This window comes from Hibiscus syriacus, unplaced genomic scaffold, assembly GCF_006381635.1.
Source record: "Hibiscus syriacus cultivar Baekdansim isolate YM2019G1 unplaced genomic scaffold, ASM638163v2 tig00016849_pilon, whole genome shotgun sequence".
NCBI lineage: Eukaryota > Viridiplantae > Streptophyta > Magnoliopsida > Malvales > Malvaceae > Hibiscus > Hibiscus syriacus.
In genome coordinates this window covers 54,810-60,744 of record NW_024062393.1, presented here as the reverse complement: position 1 = coordinate 60,744, position 5,935 = coordinate 54,810, and the positions used below count along the sequence as shown (strand labels likewise).

At 29.8% G+C, this 5,935-nt stretch overlaps 1 pseudogene; it reads right to left on the bottom strand.

Annotated features, from left to right (window-relative positions):
* Window positions 1-755: 755 nt before the first annotated feature.
* LOC120208661 lies at window positions 756-1,447 on the bottom strand (annotated as a pseudogene).
* Window positions 1,448-5,935: the final 4,488 nt, after the last annotated feature.

Here is a 5,935-nt window from a genome sequence, read left to right as displayed (position 1 = left end):
AGGAATTATAAATATATGCCCTTGTTTGTTGATTATATTTGGAAATGAATATACTATTTGGGGTGAAAAGGATCGTGTACGGCAGAAGTATTTTGTATAACACCACTCAACTGGAATTCGAATAGATCAATTAATCTGAATTACGTATTATAGAGATAAGAGTAACACTCTCGACCCAATTTACTCAATTCGAAAGTGTTAGGATTCGAACCCTGATTCAACTTAAAGAATCTAATATCTCATCTCGTTAGACCAATTGATTGTTGATGAATCGAATTATTCTAGTTTTTGTTTAAATTTATATAAATTTCTATAATCATATATGATATACATATATATATATTTTTACTCTTTTAAATACGATATACATATATCATACAAAGTCAATAGATTTGATACGAACTTAAAAATTAATCTATTAACTGTAAAAAAATTTGAGTTATTTGAATCTTATTTTTAAGTTAAATTTTAGGGTTAACTACTTCAAATATCACCAATATTTAACCGCTAACTCGTTTATACCACAAACGTTTTAATTTTGTCAATTTTTACATTGACGTTTACGTTTAAGTACAATTATACCACTCAACCGTTAATGATTTAACGGCACGATGATATGACAACGACATATCGTGATGTGGATGCCATATCTAAATGACGTCGTTTTGACGTTTATGTTTTAGTGCTAAAAAAAAACCCAAATGATGTATTTTTGCTTGAACCCTAAATTTTCTAAGGATTAAATTCAAATTTTCCTATTTTTGTCTCTTCTTCCTCCTCATCTGCATCTGCATCTCCTTTTCCATGGTTTTCTTGGCAACCAAACAGATTTCATGGAGGAAACTGTGCATTGGTGCGATTCTATTCTTCGCCAAACGAAGCTTCCTTCTTATGTCACTTTCCACAAATTTCGAACACGCCCATATTTGTCAAATAACCAAAAGTGAAAAAAAAAACTATACAAATGCCATGCCATTTGATTTGAAGTTGACCAGAGGTGCAAGAAACTATGGCTAAAAGACCAATGAGAAGCGCTTCACCGGGCTTATGAACCACGAGCTCCGAGAAACGAGTAAGATGCATATGCGCTAATGAAAGCCCCCATGGAAGATAATCAGTGTGGTTCTAGTGTGTTGTCCTGTATAAAACTGTGCATGGATTTTCCATCCAATTTGCTGTAGAACACTCAATGAAGATGTCCAGTGCGGATTTCTAGAACCCAACAACGATGAATCTTTTTCCTTTGATGAATTCCACCGCCTTTGCATCTTCCATGGCTGCGGTGTATCATATTGCCGTGAAATGCTTCGGGACCCTTGTTCGGAGGGAATTCCGGGATATATGGAACACCGCTGAACCCTTGTTTGAAGTGATTTGCATAAGCCTTGATATAATCGAAGACCTTGTGTTTGTCCGGAAAATCTGTTTTGGTTGCCAAGAAAACCATGGAAAAGGAGATACAGATGAAGATGAGGAGGAAGAAGAGAAAAAAGATAATGGGAAATTTTGAGTTTAGTCCCTAGAAATATTAGGATTCAAGCAAAACGACGTTATTTTGGGTTATTTTGGGTATTTTGAGTACTAAAACAAAAATGTCAAAACGACGTTGTTTAGATGAGGCATCCACATCAGCGATGTCACGATATACGATTTTCATGTCATCGTTCCATTAAATCATTAACGGTGGAGTGATATAATTGTACATAAAAATAAACGTTAGTGTTAAAATTAAAAAAATTGAAACGTTGGTTATATAAACGAGTCAACGCTTAAAGATCAATGGTATGCAAAGTAGTTAACCCTAAATTGTATTTAATTCTATTAAATCAAATCAAAATAATAACTTTTCTAGTGGAATCGTTCGCTTCTCATTATTTCCCCTCACTCTCCACGTGTTTCAATATGTTTCATCCGCTTGTCCTCATCTCCCTTGCCCTACTTGCTAGGGATACTTATCGATCGAGTCGATCGCAAGTTGAGTGATGTTCAACTTATACTCGTTAAAAAAAATTTATTACTCTATTTAACTAGTTGTTCATTAAACTCGTTAAAATTTTGCTCGAATCATGCTCGTTAAGAAAATTTATTGCTCAACTCGTTGCTCGTTAAGCTCGTTGCTCATTAAGCTCTTTTACCGAAATTTTTATTTTATGTTTTAACTATAAATAAAATCTACTAATACTATATAGAACTAAATACAAGCATAAATTAATAAATTTAACAAAAAAAAATAGTATATGAAACAAATTCATAGTCTAAATACCAAAATAACAATCCATAAATATATTAAAATAATAATTACTATTTGATTTTGGGTGTAGTAAAATAATAATATTAATTATTAATTAATTATTTTTAATTATTTATTAGAAATTAAAATATTAGTAATCTATCATTTTTTATAACTATTTGATTTTAGTTTTTTTTTTGTTTTTTATAATTTTATTAAAAGTTTGGGGTTATTTTGTAAATAAATTAACTTTTGTTTCAATAAAAATATTTTTATTATTAACAAAATTTAAAAAATAAAAAAAAATAACAATAGACACCTAAAAGTGTATCTAAAAAAATTTTAGATATTAATTTTTAACGAAAAATTCTTTAAGTATCAAATCATTTTTCGAAGTAAAATTAAGACACTTATTTTTATATTAAACTTATTATATATTAGTAAATTAATTATTTTTGAATGAAATAATTTTTTTAATATATTAAAAAATTTAATGAATTGCTCATAAACTTATCAAACCGAGTTAAATATTATTCGGTTCAACTGGATAATGTCTAAGTCAAACTCGTGCTCAAGTTGGGAATGTCTCAGGAAAGGCGGGTTAATATACGGCTAATATACAGCATTACCGGATACATTAAAATGTATTTAATAAATTCGGTTTAGCGGTACCTATTATGTTGACAACTAATAATGTTTTAGGTAGAAAATATGAAAAACTATTAAAAAATTTGGTAACCGGTAAACTTTGGTTATCGGTAAGTATCTATCCTTTTTATAAAAGTGTCCATACGTTTAACATATCAAGTAAATTTTACCGGTTTTGTCATAATGAATCTGGTTTTGTCATATTTTTACCTGTTATATTGTAAATTATCTATCCTTTTATAAAAGTATCCATACTTATTTCACTGTGAAAATATATTTATTATCTTTAGTTAATATTGTTAAATTTAAAATCTAAATAATATTTTATAAAATATCAAAACAATCAAATAATTTTTGTGTAAATGAAATTATTAAATTAATATTGTAGGTGGAAAACATGAAACACTATTAAAAAAATTGAAACATAAATTACATAACTTTCAAAAAAGTATATATCATTTTTATAAAAGTGTCCATACTTATTTCACTGTTGAAAATATTTATTATTATATTTGGTTAATATTGTTAAATTTAAATTCTAAATAATATTTTATAAAATATCAAACAATCAAATAAAATTTTGTGTAAATTAAATTATTAAATTAATATTGTAGGTGGAAAACATGAACACTATTAAATAAATTGAAACATAAATTACATAACTTTAAAAGCAGTTTTAAATCCTAAAAAGTGTCGATACTTTTAAAAATATATCGATCCAAAAAGATATACCAGGTAAAATATGATAAAACCGGTAACAAAATGATAAAACCGGTAAATTTAAAAGTGTCGATACGTTATATAAGGATCGACACTTTGTGAATTTAAAAGAGAAGCAGTTATAGCGCCTATAATGTGTCGATACTTTAAAAAAATATATCGATCCACAACGATATAACAGGTAAAAATATGATAAAACCGTAATAAAATGATAAAACCGGTAAAATGATACCGGATATATTGAAAGTGTCGACACTTTCGTAAGTACGTGTAATAAATTATCGACACTTTCAAAGAAATAGGTAATTATCCTTTCGAAAGTATCGACACCTGACATAAAAGTATCGACACTTTTGTATTTGTATCGATTAAATATAATAACATATCCGATGAAAATATAAAGGCCATAGCTAAATATCCTCTGAAAAAAGATAGAACGGACGAGTTTTTGAAATCGAAGAGTAATTGTTGCTGCATTTCAGAAGGCGTTTCTAAAGCGAAGTTTGTTTGTTTGTTGCTGCAGTCGAATCGAAAAGTATGTTGTCGAAACCCTAATTTTTTATTATTACAGTAATCGCGATAGGGTTTTTTATGTGTTGTTTGGGGTTTTGGAGTAAGGAAGCATTTGGGACCGATTGCAGGTAGAAATAGATATTCAAGGAAAAATATAAATGTCGATACTTTTATTAAATATTATAGGTAGAAAATGATATTATAGGTTGTATAATGTGCCGACACATTTTGGTGTGGCCATTCAAATTCTTTTGAAGAAAACCGTTTACCACAAGAGTAGTTATCTATATTTGTATATTGAAAAGTGTATGTAACAAAATAATTGATTTGCGTAAACTGATATATGAAGGAAAAATGGAGTCAATGGGTTGGAAAATTGTTGGTGGAGCAGATGACTTTGAAATTGAGGCCGAGACTCGAAAGCAACCAAAGGGTGGATATATGTACTTCTAGTAAGTATCAATGTCTTTTTGTTATTATTGTTGAAATGGTAATTGGATTAAAGTATCGATAAACTTTAAATTGATTACAAATTTTAAATGTTAACAGTATGGCCGAATGCAAAAGGATGAAGGGAGATGGCACACAGAGCGGTTCGGTATGTAAAATGAAATTGACATTGAGTAGTATTAGTATTTAGTGTTAATGTATTGATTAAGAAACGTTTATGTTTAATATTAGGTGAAAAAAGATGTGAGGTCCAAATGGAATTCAATGAGTGATGCTGAAAAGGAACCTTACATCACACAGTCAAGGAATGATAGTAAAGAATACAAAGAACGGAGGAAAGCACATGAAAATAAGGTATTCATTAAACTTGTAAATACGTTGATACAAAATATATAAGAACTATAACATTATATATTGTTAAAAAATGTAGGAAGTTTCGACAAGGTGCAGCATTAAAAGGGTGAATTTATTAATTAAACACCTTAAGGAGAAGGGTCAGTTGAATGTGCTGGGAGAAATAGGTTTTGGATCGTTGATCGGAGTAAGGGATCGACCTATTGTGCTTTATACACCGGAGAGTGTCATAGCAGCAGTTTTGGATTCGGAATGTCCTGCACCCCAGAAGAAGAAGCAGAAGGTAAGTTTAATAAAAGAATACTTAATTTGATTTTTATTATGTTGTTGTGACAAAAATTTGTATGCAAAATTGTAGGTTGAAAAAGCGGACATTCCAACCGGAATTGATGACATCGAAGCTGCAATTTGTGATTATTTATGGAATAGCGAGTTAGAATCGGGGTAAGTGAATATATTGTTTTGTGAGTGATATTTAAATATTTCATGACAAGATATTAATCCTAATGATTCATACAGATATTCTGTAATATCAATGGGAAATCAATTCGCTACTGTATACGACGTTGCAACGTTGAAGCCTACAGAATGGGTTGGCGGTGTGGTAAGTAGAAAGTAGAAAATAAATAAAACTTATTGAATATGTTCTGATTGTGTAATTAATTTTGTTAGGTTATCGATTTGCTCGCCTGGACCATATGCTACGATTCTCAAAAGTCACACCGGAGGATTGGCTACCTTCCATACCTCTTAGTGGTGAGTTAAATTAATAAATATTGAAAAGTAGTGTTATAGACGGTAAATTAATAATGTTTGTTGCGTAATTACAGCAACAGGCGTTGGAAGCCAACAATAAAGAAAGTGTTGAGAATATTTCTACCTTCTGGGGTGTCATATTGGATAACTATGTGAAATTCACCGACTGTGAGAAGGTAAGACACCATACCAATTGCAATGATGTTTCGGATATAGAATGTTGAATTTTGTCAAATTGGGTGTGAAATTTTTGCAGATAATGAT